This window comes from Camarhynchus parvulus, chromosome 2, assembly GCF_901933205.1.
Source record: "Camarhynchus parvulus chromosome 2, STF_HiC, whole genome shotgun sequence".
NCBI lineage: Eukaryota > Metazoa > Chordata > Aves > Passeriformes > Thraupidae > Camarhynchus > Camarhynchus parvulus.
In genome coordinates this window covers 87,456,951-87,481,812 of record NC_044572.1, presented here as the reverse complement: position 1 = coordinate 87,481,812, position 24,862 = coordinate 87,456,951, and the positions used below count along the sequence as shown (strand labels likewise).

The window sequence follows — 24,862 nt, the reverse complement described above, 5'->3', positions numbered from 1 at the left end:
GTACCATGAAGCTTTTCCCACCAAAGTAAACTTTCAGGTGCTAGTGCCCTGCCCTCCTTCTCCCCATACCAGCACCAGCAGTGTGATGAACCTGAACAATGACTGAACCAGATGAAAATTGAGGCCACCCCCCTCTTTAATTTCAGCTGGATCCCTCCCTGAATCTATCTGACCACAGGGTAGTGTGATCAGCAATGGTGTTGGTGCAGTGGCAGCTTGTACTTAGAGGAGTCCAGAGCACCAATCACTCTGCTACCCAGCACAACCCTGCAACACATCCACAGCACCAAACTGTGCCCTCTGTCCTGGGACTCCATAAGGCACGTGTTTGAGTCCAGGAGAGCTGGCCAGTTACGGAGTAGTGGCTCTCTGCCTTGTTACCACTTGCCACTGCCTCATTAAGAGATAAGGAGAAAGTTGCATTTAATTCTGTTGATTTTCATTTTCATTCAGAGCAAACTGTTCTAATTAGGAAACTGAAGCCAAAGGATGAAATGGAAAACAGTACATAGGCATGGTGTGCTTACACAGCTGTCTACTCTAGGAAATAAGAAGAAAACTAATGTCTTCCAAAATCTTATCATCTTCTACTTACCTACATGTCAATAACTGATTCCCTTTAAGGCCACAGAGACTTGGAATAAGCAAGGCTAGAGAAAAAAAAAGAAAAAAAGTATGCAAATATAAAAGGCTAACATTTCACTGGTTTTGTGAAACAGGTCTTAAATAAGTACCTTTTACATGACTTACTGGAATCTTTAATGACTACAGTAAAGGGACATACTGTTCCTGCAAGGTGTATATTGAGAGACAGGTAGTTACAGTGTACAGGAGGTATCTGAGCCACTGGTCCAGAACCATGGACTGAAGGACACCATCTCCCTTCATGTAAAACACAGCTTCAGCATCTGGTTCCTGATGGCAGCTCATTTACAGAGCAGTAGCTCTGATGTCATAATTACAACATTAACAGGTAGCAAGCTGTTAAAATGTAGAGTTAAAATAAATGTGGCTGATACCTAAGGATTATTTCTCAGCTGAAATACAAGGGAGAAATATTCATGTTTCAGTAATTACAGTGACATTGTATGAATAGCTTTCCTCAATTAATTACATACATTCTGAACCAAATAAAGCCTTAATGTGGCTGATGACAGCAAAGCTGAATATGGTCTTTTTTGCCTAAGGAATAATGGTTCTCTTCACATACTTGGCACTTCTGAAAGGAAGATGAATTCTGGCAAGCAGATCTGTTTTCCTTAACAGATGTTTCAAAATATGGTAATGAGGTGTGGGTTTCCTAGGCTGTCAGCTGAAATTCAGTAAGCAGGAAACAGGACAAAATGGATCTGACGCAATTAGTCTTTTCTCTTTAAACCTTTAAAGACTATGTTAGATTTTATATTAACTTTACAAAACACTGCTTGTAATGAATTATGTAATACTACATGCACCTCTGCTAATGCAATTTACTCTGGACCTTTCCTTCACTAATTCATAACTATGTGTGACAGACATCATATCAATTTGAAGAGTTTCACAGTGGCTCTGGCATCCAGAATACTACCCATAAAAAAAAAAAGAAAAAAAAAGAAAAAAACACCCCCACAAACCCCCACAAAAAAATAAAAAAATCAGAAGAAGCACGTTTTCTGTGATATATTCAAACTCCAATTTGAAAAATGCACCACATTTTTAGATAGCAAACAAAATTCATACTGAACTCTAATCTTAAGTAATTTCTTAAACACAGCTTTATCTTCATACTGATGAAAGCTGTACTAATGAAGGACCAGCTAGAATTACATGTCTAGCAGAGAGATGAAAGAGAATTACTCTCTTCATTAAAAGCTGAATCATGTTTAAATTTTCCACTTGCAGTAGTTGACAAACTCAGCTTTCCTGCATTTTTCTAGAATAACTCTCATGTGCATCCCAGTACAAAGAAGCAAACTATACCATGAGAGGGGATATATTAATTGTTCACATACATATAAAATAAACAGTTGAAAGACACATCAAAACCTTCAACTTCCAGCATTATTACTAATGTGAGTAACAAATTTGTGTGCCAGATGTTAAAATGTTGGGCATCATGAAGACTGATCTTTGGTTAGGAGTTAAAATACCCTACACCAAATCCTGACAACACAGAAAGAAGAGCACCAGTAATTTTTAGCCAGTGTGCCTTGCTAGAAAGCCAACAACATTGGTAGCTGTATCAATAACATTGTCACTGGCAGAGCTCATGGCTTTGCCAGTCACTAGAGCTACATGATGATTATTCTTACAAAGCCCTGAAGAGAAGGGAAAATAAATAACTGGGTTGTTATTTCCTGACAGTCTGGATTTCCTGTACATGATCACATCACCCAGTTTCAGACGCAACTGCTCAGACATTTCCATGAAAGAAGTTAAAGAGCCCAATGTTCTGCAATTTCAGACAATTCAGGTGATTGTTCCCTGAGAAATTGCAGCACCCCATGCACTGAAAGAGTAAGTTGCAATTTGGAAGATTGGTGGGTAAGATTTTTTGTCAGAAATATGCTCCTTATTCTTATCCAAATAGCCCCAAAGTTGGCCAAACTATGAAAATGGGAACTACTGTTAGGAAAATGCTTATGCACCTAGAGGAGGTTTCTCAGAGCTGCATAAAATGCCTGGAGCTCTTGTTCTTCCTAGGAAAGCTCCATTTTTTCCCTGTCCTTCTCTATGATGAAACTTACCACCAATCACCTGCCTTGCAGAACTCAGACTTCTCCACCAGGGAGAGAGAGAGAGAGAGAGGGATAAACTTCCTTCATCTCCTTGGGCTGCAGCAGTGCAGGACAGTGTAATTGAGGACTCCACCTCTTCTTCTCTACCACTCAGCCCACAGAAGCTGGTGGACTTAAATATGGGTAATGAACAAAAAGTAATGTTGTTGGAGGTTTATGTGAATCTCATTATAAAACTTACTTGTGCTCTTCATGACAATCTTTCAGGTACCCTTTTTTATGGTGTCTGGAGGGTGTTACTGCTCAATAAACTACTGAACATTAGAGATTCAAAGCAGCCCTCCCCAAATGCCAGTTGTGTTGCACAGCAGATAGTGAAGCCAAGTTACTGATTTTTTCTACTTTTCTGCTAGCTTGATGGGAGACTGGGGTAGGAGGAGAACAGTGACTGGGGCTTAGAAAAAGACTAGGACTAATATCTCTGATAGCCTTTGTCTAGCTAATTCCCACTTGTAAAGTGAAAATGTGTGTTTTTCACTATATTTAGGATCTATTGTGAAGATAAATCTGCTGAATAATTTGAGGTCACCAGATGAAAACTATATAAATAAGTAAAGCATGTTCTAGCAGACATATGAGTTCTATGGTGAATATGACTTCAGTGGAGTAGTGTTTATTTATATGCTAAAAAGAAATATTTTGCTTTCATTTTCATTTTCTATAAAAGCAAGTGTATGTGCACATGTGTACTTAAAGACAGAGGGGGATAACATATGTCATAAATTTAATTATAATAAAAAAACATTGATGTCAAGCTAGTAGTTTCCCTCAGTCTCCCATCAGCTCCTTCCACTCCCCATAGAGTTATACTTGCCCTTATAAGAAGAATCTGAAAGACACTGGCAAAACAGGTTTGTTTTTCCTCTGCTGGTACAAAAACCAGTAAAATGGCTATTGTAGTATCATAAGCAATACACAATAGCCATTTTCTGCTGAGGCATTCCTGTATTGACCTGGAACAAGCAAATAACCAAGCTTATGTCTTAAGTTTGCTGTGTATAATAAATAATGGATAACTGTAAAATACATTGATATATGCCTCATAAGCAGGTCTTTATTTTCTCTGAGTGCTTTAAAAACTATTATGTTAGTACTTTTGCTAATGGCAGAGCTTATATAAAGTAAGCTCTTTTTACATCAGTCTTTGCCACGTGTTCATACCTCACAGCCACTCTCTTTTTCAGACCATGTTAAATTGTTATTCCCAACCCAGTTTTGGATAGATAATTTTCCATGCACAACACCTCAAGCAAGCACAAGGTATTACCTACAATAACATCAAAACAGCATGGGGAGGCTAAACCAGCACACATGTCAATTCTGTCACATACGCAGGGGTCCTTCTCAAGCAAGAGAGTTCTTAGAAAAAATGTCTCATATTTCAGTGGGAATAAAAATATGCTTTTTGGACCTCATAGTCCACTGTCTCCTACTATCATCACAACATTTATGTTGAGCAGAACTGCAAAGCCTTCATGAAGAAACTAGCAGAAAACTGGGTTTTTATCACCTCCTTAAACAGCAGTCCATTCACTTACAAAACTTGTTCACATTTCACAGTTACCTAGCATTGAAAAACAGCAAAATAAAAGTAAAGCCCCTTGACTTGAGAAATTTCAACAGTTACCATCACAAGACAAATCACAGCAGGACTTGATTAAGCCCTGAAATCAAGAAATGCTAAAGGCATTAATAATTTGCACTGGTGTCACCTTTTGTTTGCTATCCCCATCCATATTTTACACATTCATCAACCCTGTTTTGCTTCAGTGGCAGCTGCAAGTTCATGAAAACACTGGAATGAGCTGACCCTGTGGTTCAGAAGCATTCCTTTTTACAGGTGTTTTACTACCATTCTGGAGTTCCACTTACACTGCTGCACTCCCCTCTTCACCATCATGAGGCTTGCAGTCCAAATATTTACTTTCACAGGCACTCACCTCAAGCTTTCCCAGCCACACTCTTTCCTTGACCATTTTAGCAATAATTAATTAAAAAACTCTCAGGATTTTCTTGCACTTGATGATCTGTGATATTTGAGACTACTGACAGCTTGTTCCATGCTGCTCTAGCTATCACAGAGCAGCCCCCTGGTGCCTAGCTCAGTGCAGAGTGGGAACTAAATCCAGATTATTTACGAAAAGTGTTCGATTTCCATCACTAATGCCACATCACAAACATCTCAAATTCAGTTTTATTGATTAATGAACAAGGAATCATAGAAGTGTCACTACCTTGCACCTCATTTTAGACAAAAGATCTGTTTGCCTCTGCCTGTCTTTAGCCTTTCTTACATCATCACTGGTCCCTGCTGTGTAAAGCAGCAGACCTCAGTGCTCTGTATCCCAAGGGGTGTAAAAGAGATGGTTCTTGTCATTCTTTCCCCAGCTGAAAGTGAGATATGATCCCTGTATTAGCACCCTACCCTTGCCGGTGGGCACCCTGCACCACTAACAGTGGTACTCTGGCAACACCAGCCAGAGGCAGTGCCACGTTATTGCAAATTTCCAGCTAACTGCCATTCCAGTGCCAGAATTCCCATGCTACCACACAGATTTGGTAACAGCCATAGCAGTCAGCATCTGGTCTGCAGGGGCTGTCTAGTCAGTGCCTTTATGTCATTTTACAGCACTGCCACTCCCATTTTCCTAGGGACGGATGAACATCCTGCCTCTCTTCTAAAAATTTGCTCCCTTCTTCCAGGTGAATTTTGATTTTTTGGCAGTTCTCAGGGACATGTCTCACACCTGTTGTCACTTCCTTTGGTTCAGTGGCAAGTATGACCTAGTATTTCTTGTCTTATATATAGTGTGTGCCATGCAAGTGCATACAACCCAGACTTTAATATCACAAGGCAAACAAGTGTAATTCTCAGGTTCAAACACTCATTGTTTCCTATAGCAAACAGAAACATCCCCATTCCACAGCTGAATTTGGCAAAAGATTTAACCATGGCAGCACAGTAGATATGAAGACTTCTGCCATACTTCTGAAATCTAAAGTTTAAAACACGATTTAAAATTAACTATTTTGTTGTTCTCATCCACAACTCTGCTAAAGACTTCCTTGCCAGTGATCATAAATATTAGATGGAGTTCAGTCAGATCATTCATTTCTGATTTCATCTGTGGATTGTAACAACCAGATTTTCATACAGAAAGAATATTTTATTTAAATTGCTACTTTATTCCTGTATGCAGGACAGAAAAAGAAAACTGGAAGTTTGGTTTCCATGTTTGACACTGCAGGCTAAGAGGGAACTTGGGTGCAAAGAGAAATAAGAGCAAACTTATAATCTTTCTTTAAAGACTCTTGCTGTGTACAATAAGATATGACACAGGTATGATCCACTACTGATTGTCAGTGATAAGCTGCTTAGTTTGTTTTTTTTTAATCAACTAAATATTTATTTTCAAATAATTTGACTTTGAAATGAATTAAAAAACATTGTAAAGCATGCTGCCAACACTTTCCAACAGTGCATTAAATAACATCTGATACATGCTTTTCATTAACTTATCATCTTCTCAGCACAAAGAGGTCCCCAGTTCAGAAACAGCTTTTCTTGCTTTAGATAATAATAATACAATAAGCATAGAATTCAATATTTTTTCATTAGCAAAAGTGGTGCCAAAGACACATGCCTGTGTCTTGAGAATGACAAGACTGTGATCATTCTCACTTCTTAAGAACAACCAGCCAAGAACTGTTTTCTTCTAAATTTTATTTCATCCATTTCATACACTTCACTCATATTGCCAAACAATGTTACTTAACCAGTGACTAAGAAGATTTTGGAAATGGGTCCAAATACTAATCAAAAACACCTTTTGGTTTTAATCAAAGATTTAAAAGCATGGAATGTGCATTCTTATTCAATAAAATAAACAAATAGAAACAGGGAAAGAAAAATAATGTAAAGCAACTTATATTTTTTTGTTGGTTTTAAATTTAGATAAATATGGCAAGTAATACACTGTTAATCTGTTGTTTTCAAAAAAATTTGTGTGGCTCTTGTATTTGTTCATGATAGGGCAAGTTATCAACTATGATTTCAAAGGAGTGAGAAATTGCACAGCAAAGAAATAGACAAAGTTTGAGACAGGTTCTTGCCCTAGGATGGAGCATCCCAAATGCCTCCAGGGCATCACTACAAGAGAAAATGATTGTAATTTTGAATTTGATTTCAAATTCTCAGCAAAGCTAGTAGAAAGCACAGTTTTAATTTGCACTTGGCATAACTTGTACCATTGAAGAATCAAATTGAAGCCCTATGTTCTATTTATTCGTTTTCAAAGAGTTCATATTTTTGTTGTAGTCTGAATTGCAATGCTGAAATAGATATTGAATTGCCACAAGCTAGTCAAAAGAGGAATCACCTAATCAGATCATTTACTAGCTATATATGTTCAATGAAAAGAACAAGGGAAAAAAACATGTTGGTTTTTTTTTTGTGAGACTACACAAAAGAGAAACTAATTCCTACAGAGACTTTTCATAACTAGATTTATTTTGCAGATTAATTTCATTAGATAAGTGACACAAAAATGGGTAGCAAAAATTTAAATTTAAATTTAAGCTTATGGTTGCCCAGTACATATTCAAGCCCCCTCAATTCACAACTTGCCTGATTCAGTATCCTCAGCTTTTTATTGATTAAAAGGGCCCAGAAAACTTCTCATTGCTCAGTCATTCTTCTATGGTCTCCTACTGTGATTCTTAGCAGAGATGCTTCCCTGAACCCAGCAGTATGAAAAACAACCATAAGAAAAGCAAATTTTAAGGAATATTGCTTCCTGTCATTAATGGTATGGTAGTAGGATTGTTCAGAAATTGATAAGTTCTTATCAGGGCTTGAACTGAAAGGAAAGAAGAGGACGGGTGTGGTTGATCAGCACAGCAGAGGAGCTGCAAGTCCTCGCTGGGTTCTTCTAGAGGTAGAATTGCCTGTCAGCTGAATGACATCTTGCATGTTCATCCATTCATGCCCACCAGGCTGCTGGTGCTGCACTAGGAAGGAGCTTTCATTGTCCTTTCCAAGCCCAGGTCCATGAACACCATGCCAATCAGAGCATATAAATCACTGTCTTGAGTAAAACTGACCCAATTCCACGATTCTTGTTCTCCAAAGTACTCCCATTGACCTTGTTATCACATTGAAACCCTAACTTTCCCATCATAGACAAAAAAGGAAAATAATAAGAATTTAGCTGAGATGAAAAGGAGAAAATCCTGTGAGATAAAGTGACTGGACTTATGACCAGCACAGAAATTTATTAATAAGGAACAAGCTGAATGCATGACTTTTTTGTCTTTGAAAGATACATAAAGAGCCCTACTCTGCAATCTTAATTCAGCTTTCAGCCTATAACAACCTGTATTCCTTAATATCTTATTTTTTTAACAGCTACAATTGTAGACTCAAATATGAGAAAATAATGCATTCTGAATACTTACATTCAGCAAGACAGTCAGGAGTGACAATGCTCTCAGCAAGATGGAATCACAGTCATTACATGGTGAATGCATCTGTCATCCTGACATCTAGCTACACTTACTTATATCTTTATGGGATGGTCCAGAAATATCCCATCTCATCCAAACTACTGACATTTTCTCAGAGTGAGCCCATACTATTACTATATGAGAAATATAAAAAAAATGACAGCATAAGAAGTATTGCTGTTATAGGATGTTACTTGTGGTATGGGTTCATTATATCTCATGGTCTGTTAATTCAAGTGACTCTTCGTATATTTAAAAGTAAGAAGAGACAACCTGAAGATATATCCAAATAATTATATTTTGAGTTGAACTAACCAATAAGCAGAATTTCTGTTCAGTAACAACACAAGGTTTTGAGATAGAAGCCAATCCCACACAATTTTAATTGAAAGATGAATTGCAGCAGCTCACTTCAGAAACAGCAAGGTGTGTTGGTGTGGTCATTTTTTCTCTTTCATTCATGAAGGGGATGGGACTGCTGGGGTCTGTTCCTTGAGCTTTAATTGCAGCATCAGCCTGATTACATGCTTGAGACAATAGGAAGATAGCAAAGCTCATGTACAGCCAGCAGCAGCCTAAGATTTCTTTGTTACAGAGCACTTTAAAAACTTTCGAGCCAATAGCATATTGCTAAATCTTACGAACAATTGTTTTAGCCAATCACTAAAAGCACACATACACCTGCTTCACACAATGCTTGCTTGTCTTCTTTTTATTAACAGTACACAATACTCCATTATTAACCTTAAAACCTTCTACTATTTTGCTAAGCATATTTTCCTGCAGTCTTAAAGTCTATCTTAGCCAAACCTAAAACTCACGCTGTTGTTTAATGTCCTCGCTTGCTATACCATCGTAACTTTTTCTACTTTCAGACTTTGCAGTTGCAGCTAGTTCTACATTTCTCTGCTCTTTCTGTTTCTAAGGCCTGATTTTCCCAGCTTTCTGGAAATCCTTTTTCCTTTACTATTTCCCACATCAAGGTATTGCCCAAACTTGGAGGCAAAGGTGCAAATGGCAATGATCACGGAAAATAGCATCATGAAAATACTTCCAGGTTTCAGACTGTCTAATCTGAAATGCATATAAAGTTTCATGAGTATAGGCATGATAGAGTAGTCAAAAAAATTTTAGCTGATTTATGCCTAATAGAAAACTGAGACCTGAGGATTACTACTTTCTGAACATGAAGTTAAAATGCTCTACAAATTTAAATGGAATGTGAGTTTCAAAACTGAGTAAGAAATGTTTGACTTTATATCTTTCCCAATAATATATTTAGAGGCTGTTTTATCTTGCGACCCTGAATGCACAACTTAGGAGAGGAAAAAAAAACAGTTTTAGAGCAAAGGCAAATTATTCTCTGTTCATTTCTTTTAGTTACATAAGACTAAACAAGACAACTGGACTTTGATTGAAGTATTTATGTGGATCCTTTTACAAGCAGAATTTGATACTCCATTACTTTAAAGACTATTCCTAGAAGTGATGTATGAGAATATTTATCAAAACAGAATCCATTATACCTTTTTTTTTTACAAGTAGGAGAAAAACAATGATATCTCAAGTAATAGGCACTTTAAATTACATGCATTAACATTTATTCAATTGCTTCAAAAATGAAAACATCAGTAAACACTTAGGAAGTGCTGTAGCCATACAGGCCAAACCATCTGAACCAGGTGAGCAGTGCTGTTCCCTCAATAATGCTGATCAGACAAGTCACTGCCTTAGAATCATGATTCCCAAAGGGATTACAGTATTGATGACAAAAACCTCTGCAAGCAGCTATGCTGCAGTGCCTTCAGAGTTTTATGATCTTTTATAAGGATCCATGTTTGGGATTCTCACACCGCACTGTGCAAAGCCCCCAGTCCTTGGAGAGCCAGTCCTGCTTACAAATGAGAGCCATGGTATGACCTGAGCCATTGAGCCCTGCCAAATGCTTCAGCCAGAGGAAGGCTCATCCCAGAGCCCAATCCTCAAGCTCTGCCTCCAGTTAATTTATGGCAAGCCCCCCTGGGACGCTGTTCTTGCATTTGTCTCATTTACCATACACCACTGGAAGTCCCCTGGGCTCTGGTTTAAACCACCTCTTCAAATATACCCTCTGTGTTTTTCTCCTTCCATTTTGACCACTCTTCACTAGATACAAACAGATTTTAGCCCAAAACCTTGGGCTAAACCAAACCAAACCACTCATTTATACCTTCTACTCATCTAGGAACCGCAAAATGTTAAGTCCTGCATGTAAGAAAACCAGAAACTTTCGAGGTTCACGCTGCCCCTCGCAACCTCTGTGCAATGAATCCAGAGTGGAAAGCTGTGAGCAGTTTGCAAAATCCTCAGCAGCAAAGATGCCATTGCTGGAGCTGGCCATGCTCCTGGCATGTGAAACCCCACAACAATCTACAAATACCACTTCTGTGGTGAGAATTTCACCACAACTGCTGCCATATAACTTAGAGGAACTCCAGGAGGACAGTTCTGTCAGCCCATTCCTCTGAATGGGAACAGCTTTGGTAAAAATGGGTAGGAAACTACATTGGACTCTACAAGTATCCAGCAACGTTAAGCTTTGCAATCAGTGGCACAGTGCATTGGTGAGAAATACTGGTGAGGAGTAAGGGAGAGAAAAGCAGGTGACATTTGCTTTATGTTTTCTCTAAAAATAACCATAAACCCTAGGGCTATTAAACTCTACATAGAGATAAATAGCTTTATAAAGAATGAGCAAGAGTTGAGTCTTCAAGGCAGGAAGGATGTTAAATGACCTCCTGGGTAATATTTCTGGCATTACTTGTGCTCATTCTAGAGGTCCAGTGAATCTCAAGAATAACTTTACAGCTCCCTGATTTTCTCCCAATCTTATACTGTCCCTTTTACTTTCATAACATTATCAGCTACTACTATGCAGAGCTTGAAGGAGGACTCTCAGAAAGCTGTCAACACCATCTTATAACCATCCAGAAAATCAGTTATATGGGGTGTCACAGGGTGCTTCTAAAGAATCTGGAACTGGACTAGGAGTAAAGCATGCTAAAGACATAATTTTCCAATGATAATGCAATTATTTGTCTCAAAAACTAAAACTTTGGTTAACAAAAGGTAATTACCATAGATAAATACACTAACAGATGTTAAATTATCTGTGATACATACCAGGATCCTAGTATTTTCTATTTAAAGCTATATTCTCCACTTGTAAGTCTGTCACTGTGGAGTTTGCTTTGGCCAGTTCAGCAAAAGGACTTTAGTGAAAACAGCAACAATTAATAATGGGGAACTGCCAAAGGACTGGAAGCAAAGCCTGAAAGCCCATGCTTGCTAACTGTTAATCAAAGTCTGCTAGAGCACGCTCTGAAACTGAGCCACCATCTGCCATGCTTGAGGACAAGAGTCAGAAAGCAGGAACTATATTTTTTGTCCAAATATTTCTGACCACACACATATGTAGGAGAGACAGGGGAAGAAATGAAACATGATGAAGTGCTGACACAACAGAGACAAAGCTCTGGCCCTGTGATGGATGCCTTCATGCCTGCAGGACAGCAGAACATGACCTTCTGGCTTTGTTTGCCATCCAGCTCTTTGAGGAAGCTACAGGGCAGAGCACGTGTGAGGAGGGAGTGCAGTGTTTGCACAGCACCTCAGAGAATTCCTGATTCCCTGGTCCATAGATCTTCAGTAGTACAGCACTGTAATATTGATTTCTCATTGCTGTTTTAATTCTGTTACTTGTCTCCTTTCTCCTGAACTCTGAGAAATCCTAAGCATGTTTAACAGTGTCTACTTCAAAGACCTTTGTGAGAGGGTGAAGGTAAATGATAAAGTCATTGAAAAGATCAGACATGAAAAATATCTTCTGCAAAACTAATTGACAGCTTGAGACAGTGAACATCATTTAAGAAAAAAAGATGCAGTATCAGATGGAATATAATTTAAAAGTCTTTTTGTGACAACTCTTCCAATATTAAAAGTATATGAAGAATAATGAAGACGATCCTGCTCAATGACACCTTTGAGAGAAAGGAATGACTAGACACATGAAGATAATGTTATTTCCCTTCTGTATACCTCTTTCTCTTTGCCTTGGTCTGGATCAGAGATTGCCTGTGACCACTGAAGAATATCAGAGCATAAAATGGCTTAACTGCCAGGGCCTTTCCGATGATGCTACATATCCCATTCAAATCAACACCTGAGCCTAAGTCTGTTTTTTCAATTATATGTGTTTAAGAAAATAGTTACAGGCTTCCTTTTTAAAATTCTGTTTAAGTTTCTGGTTCTGTGCATTGAAGACACAGATAAAATTATACCTTTCCTGCAAACAGGCTATAAATTTCAGGCATATTTTCATAACTATCAGAATTCTGTAAAATTGCACTGGGGTGCTGTTACATGCACAGGTAACACAATCATGTTATAGGTAAAATCATGTAGGGGCCCTATATGTTGAAGAGGGTATTGAAAAAAATGAAGCTATTAGAGGATGAAGTTCTGTCAGACAGAAATAAGATTGTCTTCTACCTTCACTTAAATCTTAGCCTACTAAAATGATAGAAAAAGATAAAACTAAAGCATAACACATCTTGCTAAATGCACTTATTGCTCACTCATTTGTATATTTGACATACATAAAAGACCAAGCTGCCAAAATCCTGTTCATTCTTCTGACTTTATTAGTGATTTAATGGAAGATACTAACCCTGCCTGGATACCTACCTTGCATTACTCATCTGTGCCACAAGCATACTGCTTACTTGCAGTATGAAAAAAACACAAAATGCTTAAGACCCAATGTAGCAGCCATCCCAAATTTAAATATTTAGGTATTTTGAATGGTTTCAAATATTTTGTTTCCTAGTTTCTGAGCTTACTTCAGACTTGGGGACTAAAATAATAATAGATAGAGATCATGAGCATGTTCATCCACAGAGAAAGGCCACACACATCCTGTGGTCAGAGCAGAAAATATCTCTCTTGTCTTGTCACTGCCCAGGCAGCACAAGGAGAAGAGCACCTGGGAAGAAGGAGTACTATGAAGTCCTGTAACATTTGAGCAGCTCAGAGACATCAGAAGGATGTGTGGAACCAAGGAAGATAACTTCTCCACCTACCATTCTGTTTTGCTATCTTGCTTTGATCTAGTTGTCCTTTGCTGAAAAAACATCTGAGAGACAGTGAGCCTCAGGCTGTTACCCAAATGGGAATCCACTGGAGGGACAGTCCCAGCTGATGAAGTGCTACACCACACACAGCACATGGTCCCTTTTGCCTCATTGAAGTATCAGAAAGGAAATTAGAGTTAATGAGGGTGGAGAAAGCATACAGAAGATATTAGCAGTTAAGTGCTTGCTTAACTGCTCCAAATGGATCAGGTTCTGAGGCTCAGGGAAGTGAAGTAGGACCATGGCAGGACATGCTTGAATCATCAGACTTTCCCTCTTTCTGGGCATGTATGGAGTCACATGGTGTCTTCCAGCTGCCACTTCTATGTGAGCAATGAGCATCAGTATCTTTATTCTGCTTAGTTTGTAAGCAGCTTTCAATCACATGAAAAATAGCACCAATTACAGGTATTAATGTAACATTTATTTGAGAATCTCCAATGGTAGGAAGTGGTGAGGGATGAAGAAAAGTATATGACACATCATCATTCTCACCCCTTCTATGTGCTTGCATTTCAGTATCTTTAAAATTAATTTAAAATTTAAAATTACCAGTCATATCACAAGGGTGTTTCTGCCACATACTGTGTCAGGGAAACTAAAATTAATAAAGACAGCAAGACCCATTCAAGTATATGTCTCTTAACATAGAAAGGATAGTTGAAGATGCTTTTATCACTTATGTTTTCTTATTTATGAGGCCATCTGCAGCCATTCAGTTCACCTAAGCCTGGCCACAGCTGAGAGTCCCTTTTTTGTTGTTTGTGCTGTTTCTGACGTGGAGCCTGCTTCTTAAAAAAGCCAAGATATGAAATGCACTACTCGCCCACAGCTGCACCTTCTTTATCCCCAGTAGCTGTATGATTGTTTGATGTTAATGTGATCAAGGCCTGTAGGAGGTTGCTTGTTACCACCCTTATAAAAAGCAAAAAAGCTTCTCCTGTACAGATAATTCATATTGATGGGTTGACAAAACTAGCATACTTACACTGATTTTTTTCAGTTGTTGCAATTTTTCTGGGCCTTTTATCATTTACATATCTTTCAACAGCAGGAAGTCCTCTCAATAAAATACCCAAGGAATGTATTTTAGTGACATATTAAAGTATACCAGAGCACATTTTTATAAATCAAGATCTAAGTCAATCTTCTTCATTTTAGTCTCACATCTTTCACACGAACCCAAGCAATCCACTGTCTCTGTGAAGTCTCTCTTTCCCCACCCCTCATTAGGTCAGGCCTGAACATTCCATTTGGGGACAGAAAAGCTGCCATTCCCCAAAGGTGAAAGGATTTGTATCTTTTTCCATCTGCTTTGTGAAAAGTCACTCCTTGGAAAACATGGAAAGAAGGGTAATTGCTGGACCATGATTGCCACCACAGGTAAGTCACTTCTAATGTTCTGAGGACAACATATCTCAGGTTATTGTAGCTGTCATTGCTTATTTCAAAGTTGCATTTACAGCCCCCATCTGCAGCTGAGGATCTCATTTCTGTCATCAGAACAATAATTAATAGCCAAACACAAGCTGTCTAATGATAAAATAGGAAGTTTTAAATATGATTTTGAACCTCCAAAATCAAGCAAGGCCATACCTTCCCACTTTCCCCTGCAATCATGAAGACAATCAAGTTTCTTCTATTGGCTTCTCACAAGAACTATAGATTTAAGGAAAAACTACAACTACATGTCTTGCAGTAAGCCCTCCCAGAATCAGCAGATTTAATCACTAAAAGTTTGGGTATGAGGGATGAGCAAGCCACGCCATGTCACTGTGGCTGTACAAATAGACAAAATTGTGCAAAAAATGTGTTCAGTGTTCTAAATGGTGCACCAGATACACAGATGTGGGGAATTGAAGAAAAACTAGCAGTAACCCTTCATCTATATAAGTACCCAGCACTTCCAAGGCGATGGCCTCTTTCTGAAGAGCCACAGCTTTTCCACAGCTTCTAGAGGAGATCTTATGAATGCTGGAGGCATTTCTCTGACTAGACACACCATTTTTTCAGGATCAATAAAGCCAAATGCTAACTTAGGTAAGGCTTTTCATACAGAAATTCCCTTTTAGTGTTGTTGGTTTTCTTTATTTTCTGACAGGCTTCTTGAATATTCCAACAAGTAGCACCCTGTCCTCTTTCCCTACCATCTGAAAGTTGAGGTTTCAGGCTGGACATGGACAAGTTAACTCTGCTACTGTCTAAAACATGATTTTGTCCTAAAGAAAATTAAACTGGGCAAGAGATCAGAACATATGATGACATTTATCTCCCAGAATCTTCTAGATGCATTTATAAAATTTAAGGCTGAAGAACTAATGCAAAATGTCAGATCTAATTTAGAAAGTTCAAGATCTAAAATGTTATTTTTATCGTTTCTCAGATGTTCTGTAGCTCAAGTGCATTCAGAGAGAATGGTCTCTGCTAATGCTAGTTCCCAACTGCAGTTACCAATGTCAATCTAAATGATCATCATTTTACATTTAAACTATTAATCACAAATAACGAAGCAGGACCTTCTGCTTGATTTACTAGATCAGCAACTTCAAACGTGTCCTTGCAATAAAGTATGAGCAGAAGAAGCTTGTCCTTGAAAAATGCATTCAGACACCTTGATTTGTGTCAGAGTTGGTAAAATAAGACATAAGAGTAAAGTATTTTTGCAACCTATCCTCTCTTCTCTCCAGATGAGGCATACAGGTTCCTTTTCATGTCTACGCTGGAATAAATGAACTTCTACCAATTCCATGTAAAATTATTCCACAAGGTATTGCTTTTCAAAGTTCTTGAGTTTCATCCTGAGTTCTTTCTACCCACAACCCCAAACAATATGTTTTAAATCTGAAGGCATATTCTTCTAAATTTCCATCAAGGGACAGCAGCAGATAAAATTCATGAATGTATTTTATCTCCCTGTATTCCTTTGTTGATATGTTTCTTACTTCAGAAATTGCCTTCAGGTGAATCAGCATCTTGTGGGAAACTAAGATCTGCATCTCATAAATAAAAGAAGAATCTGCTTCCATGCCTGTATCCATGCACCTTTCCTCCTTATATAATCCAAATATTAATATAACCCATCATTGGCAGGCAATAAGCATACAGAAGTGCTAACACATTTGCATCTTTCTTGCTAAGCAAAGCCCTGTATATTCTAGAGGAAAGGGGTTTTGGATGCTGGTGGTCAATCATCATATTCTGAGTGTGACAGAAATTAAAGTTTGAGGTTAGTCAATGAGTGTTCCTGCATAGTACAGTCGGCATATGTAGTGGTTGCTCTTCATCATCCCCATATTATCCTTCTAAATTTTTATCTCATTTTTGCCCTCTGCTAGAGCAACTGGTAGCCAAAAAGTAAACAACTACCCTACCCTCCAGGAGATGAAGACTCAACATACTAAAAGGATTAACTCAGTCAGTTGTTTCAGTCTGTTATATACCAAAGTATAAATGAATATATGTAGCTTATATTTTGCCCTTCCTTTTTTTTTCCCCACTGGTCTCTCTGTCCTCTCAATAATATCTATTCTGTAGTCAAGCAGGTCCCAGTACCTCCATACCGAATGAATTTCACTAGCCCTCTTCTTCAATTAGCAGTTAGTGCTTTAAAATACACGAGTTTTTAAAAAAAGTGTTTGGTGTCATCTTGCAGCTCTCCTTTTTAAAAACACTTCTCCTCTGCAATTTCTACCTGCACCTGCAGGCGATAACTTTTCTTCATTACCAGACAAACAAATTTAGCCGTTATTCCCACAGGAAGTACCATAAAATTGGTTTCAGTCTGCCTTTAAATTTCCTTACTATTTACTTCAGCTAAATCCATGAACCAATCTCCAGTTTTGCAGCATTGCTTCCTCAACTCATGTATTAATGATATGTCAAAATCTAAAGCTCCCTGAAGAAAAGAGGTTGCCATGGGATACTGAGCGCTTAGGAGCAAAGCGTAGAAAGATGTATCCTGCTAAGAAGGGCTCCAAAGACCTTGCTGTGTCAGGCAGTATTGCTTTTTATGTCTTTAGATGAAACAAAATCACTGCTTTGGGAGGAACTGGGCATCTGTCAACCCTGATTGCACCATCACACTGACCATCTCAACAGGACTATAGGAATGCATTAGTTGAATGAAAAGACCTCCAGTTCCTCAAAAGCTCTGACTCTGCTGCATGGTATTGGGGTTGCTCTCTGGAAACACAGACGAAGAATTTTTCCTCAACAGTACCTGTCTGTAATTACCCTCTTCCCTCTTAGCTTTTTAAACAACTCCAAACCCATAGGCAAAGAATTTGTGTGCTAGAGTTTAGTGATGCTTATGAGGGACAAAAGGAGAATAAAGTGTGAACAATTTGGGTGGGGCTAGCTAGCCAGGTGAACATCATTTATTCAGAGGTAAAGATGACTTTTGAAAAAGATGAGAAAAAGAAGAGGTGAAGACTAGAAGATGTGATTGCTGAAGCATAATTTCCAAGAGAAGCATAGCTTCTGTAAAAAGTGTGTGCTTAGTGAGAAGGATAGAAGTCTGAATTTTCTAAAGGGCTAAAAAGAGTGAATGCGTTTATGACAAGTCCTCTGTGTGCATCAAGGACCTTGGTCACTGATGTACTTAGCACCATGTAATCATAGATTTGTCAAGGTTGGAAGAGACCTTAAAGATCATCAAGTCCAACTTTCACCCAGCACTATCATTGTAACCCCTAAATCACTAAACCATATCACCCAGTGCCAGATCCAGATGGAACACCTTCAGGAACTCCACCACATTTCTGGAAAGCCCATTCTAATGCCTGGCCACCCTAAGGGTGACTTTTTTTTTTTTTCCTAATATCTAATCTGAATTTCCCCTGTCTCAGTTTAAGGTAATTTCTTCTTGTCCTCTCACTGCAGTCATGGCAGAAGAGACAGGCCCCACCCCAGTACAACCTCTTTTCAGGGAGTTGTAGAGGGCGATGAGGTCCCCCCTGAGCCTCCTTTTCTGAAGCTGAACAAACCCAGGTCCCTCAGCTGTTCCCCATAAATCCTTTAGTCCCTTCATCAGCCTTGTGGTGCTTTGCTGGACATGCTCCAGCTCCTCAATGTCTTTTATAAAGTGAGGGGCCCAGAGCTGAATGCAGCGCTCAATGTGCAGCCCCACCAGCGCCATGACCAGGGGCATGGACACTTCCCTGCTCCTGCTGGCCACTCTATTGCTGGTACAGGCCAGGATACCACTGGCCTTTTGGCCACTCGGGCACACTGCTGGCTCATATTGAGCTGAATGTCAACCAGCATGCCCAGGTCCCTTTCTGCCAAACTGCTCTCAAGCCACTCTTTCCCCAGCCTGTAGAAGCATTTATCTATTCCCATGGCAATTTAGCCACATTAAAATGTTTAAAATTTCGCTTTTTCAGAACACAAATTGCTGCCACAGAACTACAGTACATACCCAGAAGGGGCTTCTGACACAATCTTTAGTAACAAACAAGTTTACAGAAATGCAGTTCTGCCTGAAAATTATTCACAATAGAGAAGAAAGGCTGAATTTAAGTAAAAATTTGTGCCCTTTCCCACCTCTGGCAGCAAAGTTACTCTGTAAGGGTAGCTATAAATATTTGATTGCAAATATTGTGCACAGTGTGTTCATAGTTTCAAAAATCTGCCTAAGAAGACAGTATGCAACTGGTAAAACCAGTTGTGTGTTTACATGTCACATGTTTCTAGTGAACTTCTTTGAGGGAATACTTAACAAAATTTTACCTCTGGATCATCACTGATGTTCGACTGACATGCAGGTGATATTGGAGATTCCCATGGGCAGGTATCTAAAGACACAGAGCTGTATCTTTACAGCTATTTACACACAGCAAACATACAGATTCAGATCTTTTGCAGTCATTTGGGCAGAGAGAAGTGAGGCAAAATGATGCTCAGGGGACAGCAACACCTCCAAGAACAAGTGCAGTGTGTCTGCTTCACCAGTGGCTGATGGAGGAAAGAGAAGTTTCCCTATCACAATGGTTCACAGTTGAAGACCATGCTGGATTCTGTCAGCAGGATCTATTTTATATCATGAGCATCCAATGCTAACAAGAAAAGAAGTAACAAAATACTCATTTTAGCTGCACACTACGAATAACATTTTATAGTAGAACAAAGAACGTGGTATTATTTACCTCCAATACAACAAAACCCCAATGAGTACACCACTGAGACAACATCTAAAATATTGTGTTTCTGTTTCTGGAAAGTCAGTATCATAAAAAATACAGGGAATTTTTAGAAAAGAGGAACACATTTTTAAAGAACATGACATTGTGATTTATAGGTAAAGATTAAAAGATTAATGCATAGTTAAATTAAAGCTATGGATCTAGGGGGTATGGAAATCATGGAATGTCATGAGTAATGAAATGGGAGAGAAAATATTTTCACTTAATGCAAAAAATTAGTGACAATTGAATGATTATAACAACAAGCAAATCTGGGGTAATAATAGATTGTTGAGGAAAGATCTCTCAACAGGGCACTTGAGTGCACCACACTCCTCTTTTTCAGAAAATGTTGAGGCTCACACCTCTTAATATAAATGCACATGCTAACTCATCAAGTTACCCACGCGGGCAAAATAGCAATCTAGGAGAGCGCTCTCTGTATCAGATTTCTCCTGCAAACTTCCAAGACTAAATTAAAAACTAAGAAAAAACCAAAGTGTATTGAGTTCAGAGCAACAAATGAGGGCAGAGTCTCTAAAAAGATGAGCTAAAAATTACAGTTCTTGGTTTTATTTACACTTTTTCTCATGCTGGAAAGCACTGAGTTTCTTAAAAAACCCACAACATATTACAACAATAATACAAAAATTGCCTCTGGTGAAACATTTCTCCTTGAAAAATCTTTTTAGTTCTACATTATTTTAAGGGTAAGAGGTCTCCTAAAAATTTCAGAATCTTTAGAACCAGATTTTTTTTGTTTTGAAAGCAGCCATAGTGATTTTCTGTCAATTGTATTTCTTAATAAGCATGAAATATTATTTTTTATTTTTTTCTGTATTACCATAAATCTACTGACCCATTTATTTTTAAATATGAGAAAACAAGAATAAAAAAGCAAAAATTAGAGACAAAAATTATTAGAACAAGCAAAAAAATTATACAAGGTACAACTACTACCCAGCTCCCACTGTCCAATTTTGAAAACTTCATCCTCCCTGGTGCCCACTGGAAGCTCAATGACACAGCACATTTGGGTTGGACTGATGGTCCAGATAACCTGGGCAGTTAATTACAGCACTAACTCCTACCCATAGACCAGGACAAAACCCACACAATGAATATTTCATTTAGGCAGAAAACAGCACTGGAGTTGTTGCTCATGAAGAATGAACTGCATCCTCACATCTTTGAATTTAACTTTGCAAGTCGTCACTTTCAGGTGTGTAAGCCTGAGTGGGGCTTTGAAAAGCTCCTGTTGTAAGTCAGCGGCAAAATTTCCACTGTCTCTTGTGAGCTGCTATGAGCCTTTGTGGGAAAAAAAAGACAGCAGTCTGAGATACTGAAGATTAAACTTTCCGGAGGCACAATACTGTCCTGCTTACTCAGAGTGGTAAATGACATCTATAACTCTACAGTTCACTTGGAGAGTAGCTCATGTTTGGGCCATGTGATGCCAGCCAACTGATGTTGACATTTAATTTTTCTAGACTCATTCTATGGTCAAGTAATAGTGATACATAACAGTTGGCTACTATTGCTCTCACATTTAGCAAAATTGAGATTAAAATTTTAAAATTTCAGCCACAGTCCTGGTTCTCTGCTGTTTTTACATAACAGAGGTGCTGGCGATGGCACTTTGCTCTCCCAACAGAACTTCAGTGTTGAAACAAACCTCTGAAACATACTTCAGCTCTCTTGCAGAGTGTAGAGAGCAAAGAGCAATGCAGCAGAGATCTACCTAGATTACCACTTATTTACCCAAATACAGGTATCTTCAACCACTCAGCACTTTCAGTTGAAGACTGGCCCTTGGACATATAAAACCCACCCTTTGAGCCTGCACCAAAAGAGACACTTATTTTAATATAACCTCTGTAAGACACAGAAAGTCTGCAGCTTTAGTTCCTGCTATAGGGTTGCTGCCAGCTTGCCAGTGTACAACAAATTCAGGCTTGACTTCATGCAGATATGGGGAAACATTTCCATTTTCCATTTAATAAATAACACAGGATAGCCATTAAAACTAGGTAACCCCTAGCTCTGAAAAATTACTGAGCCTCATAAAGGTTGTCTTTGTACCTCAGCTCAAGGATGACCTCAAATAGCCCATGGAAAAGCTAAAACTACCTTACTCTTGCCCCCACTGTCATAGTAAAGCAACACCTCCACCATCTAAATTTAATGCATTGTAAAGACATCCCTTTTCTTCAGTGAAGACATGGCCTGAGGCTGCTGCTTCTCCCTTCTCTCTGTGTGGGAGCATGGATGTCTTTTGAACTTCCTGAAGTCAGCAAGATCTCCTGGGTATTATCATGTTTATTTTAGAAAAGGCCTATTGTTCTGGAGACTAAGACCATTTCTGAGGCTATTTTGAAACTGCTATTTGAAACTCTTAATTGTTCTAACCTTCAATTTTAGGGACATCAGAGGAGAAGTGATTAAAGATCCATTTCCCCAAACAGAGACACTATTTTTATTCATTTCTTATGCCCTATTTGTCTATTTATTGCCCTTATTGCTTCTTTTGCTTGTTGCTAGGGAGAGAAGATTAAAACTCAATGTGCAGCACAGCTCATTCTAGGGTATAATTTTTCTGGCATTTAAAATAATGTATGCTTGATAGTAGATATAAATTACTGTGTTGAGCTTAAAAGAGGATATTATTGTGCCATATTTAGTTTTATTTTTTCCTAGTCTTCAAAAATATGTTTCCTGAAGGATGCACAGGAAGAAGACAGATATGATAAATGCAAACAGATTTCCTCTGTGAATGCAAGAGGAGAAACATAAGCCCCCAAACAACTGCCTGTTTTCCTCTACAGAACAAAGAAGTTTCTCTCTAGACACTTTAATTATATTTTTTTGTTCTGAAGTATGTGCTGTCATGCATTATTCGGATCGTAGGACATAACTCTATGAATAAAAATTATTTCCTAATATAGCCATATTATTGATTCACCCAAATCCCAGGGTCTCTCTAGGAAAAAGCAGGAAGTTGGTTAACCATCGTGTTTTGCTTTTGGTCTCCTGTTTTTTTCTGGAGAGATCTATTTCTTCAAGAAGGTTGGTTTTTCCAAACATGATCAGCAGGGAAGCAGCAGGTTCTGAGTAGATCACGTGAGGCATCATCCTCATTGATAAAGATCATCTCATGAAACTGAAGCACGTGGTTGAGGATGAGGATTTCCATATGAGCGCTGCTAAACTGAGGTCAGTGTTCAGAAGAGGAGGAGTGATTTGCCCATTCCTGAGCATTTCTGGACTAGATTTGTGGAAACTCTGGAGGGAGAACTGTCATGTGGTGATCTGCACAGCTAAAGCCAGGGCTGAAGGAATGGCTGTGCCACCCACAATGCACGATTTGGTTTGTGCTATTTTTCACTTTAATTGAAAGAAAAGGAAACAAGTTTTATCAAGTAGGAAGAAAAACTTCTTTCAAACTGATTGACAGATTTTTAAAGCTCCTGAAACCTGGGAATGAGTAGAAACTTGTGAGTGAGTTTGGACAAAGCATTTACATTCTCTTAGAAACAATATCTGAAACAAGGTGGTTGATTCCTGTTGCTGACGCTTGTCCAGAAGAATTCAGAGAGGAAATTCTCTCTTGTATTAAAAGAGAAAACATGCCTGAGGTCACAACCTCCTCTTACCTCCTCAGGCTCAGTTTCTACATCAGACTGCCTTTGGGCACATGTCTATGTGCTGTTCACACAGTTTTTAACAATGTCCTATGAGAAGGGGAACTTGGAAAGAGCAAAGTCTCATTCCCAGCACTACCAAAGGGTTTCTTGTGAGCCCTGGAGCATCTCATTTCATCTGCACTGTTCACATAATTCAAAAATAAATACATAGCACTTACCTATTCTGCTGTAGACTAAAAAAATAAAAGCATTAATGTACACATACCACTGAAATGTTGCACTAATAAGCGTCACACAGAAGCATCCCTAAATATTCACAGTGAACAATAGTAAGTCACATCAAAGTGTTTGGCTATCTTACATGAACTTTGGATCTTTCTCTCACAGATATTACAGCATGCCTCAACTCTATGACCAGAACTTGTAAAAGTTGAGCATCAGTTACCAGCGTCACTGATTTAGGGGAAAAAAAAGCTAAAAAAAAATCCAAAACAAAACAAAACAAAACAAACTTGAAAGCATTTTGAAAGACTCCAGTTTGGCCTTCTTGACTTAGCCTGTGATAGTTTCATTCTATGACTGTTGCATTGGACATTTTCTGATCATCTAGAATTCTCATGTAATATTCAGAGTGGCAAACACTGAAGTACCAGGAAAGCTGTTTTTACAATAGAACTTTAATTCACCAATTTCTTTCAAGATCAGTGACCTTAGGAATTATATTTTAGAAGAAGTTACAAGACCCAGTGGTAATGGATGCAAGACAGTTACATAAAATACTAAGTCAGCTGCTTTCCTCATGGATCCTTTAAAATATGTGATCCCTGAAATTAAGTATTTCTAGATATTATTGAGTATTCAATTTACTAGTGCAGTTTGTATCCTCTGTCAAACACAAAATAAAAGATTCCCAAAGTTCATAAACTTGTCAAATGCAAGAGCTGGTATCGATATATGGAGGTTTCTTCTGACTATCAGGTTCTAGAGAACTTTCATTTCTGAGAATGTTTTTCCCCCTAGCTTTTTATATGCTCTTGTACATGCATGCTGCTCTGACTCAACTCTACTTTTGTTGATATAAAGCCTAAGATATATATAATAGAGCAACAAGAAGGTCAACCTCTGTATAACCTTTGTATAACCTCTGTATTACAGGTTGGAAGATGTTTCCTTTGAAGTAACTTCAATTTTATAAACATAAACATTAGGAAGCTGAAAAACATGGGGAATCAAGTGAAAATAATGATCATACAGAGGTCAAGTGATAGAAAGCTGAAAACATGACTGACGGCACAGTTCCTCGAGATAAGCAACTCAGGAGACAAAAAAAGAGGAAAAGCTTCAGAGACTGTACCTACTTGAAAGTCAAGACTTAAATTAAAACAGGAGATGTTGTGGGAAGTAGGTGAACAGAGCTGACATTTTAGGGAATTAAACAAAACCTTAAAAATGGAAATAGGGAATAAAAAAGTAATGCAAAAGTATGGTTTAACAACAGTTTTAAAAGAAAAGGAAGAAAGCACATAAGGTGAACTTTTAGTAGGTTTGAAGATCGTCTATCAAGAGAAAAAATGAAAATATTA

The 24,862-nt window shown here is 38.3% G+C and overlaps 1 protein-coding gene across 1 annotated transcript in view; it reads right to left on the bottom strand.

Annotated features, from left to right (window-relative positions):
- Positions 1 to 24,862, bottom strand: part of LOC115912108 (poly(rC)-binding protein 3-like) — a 484,737-nt gene that overhangs the window by 209,635 nt on the left and 250,240 nt on the right.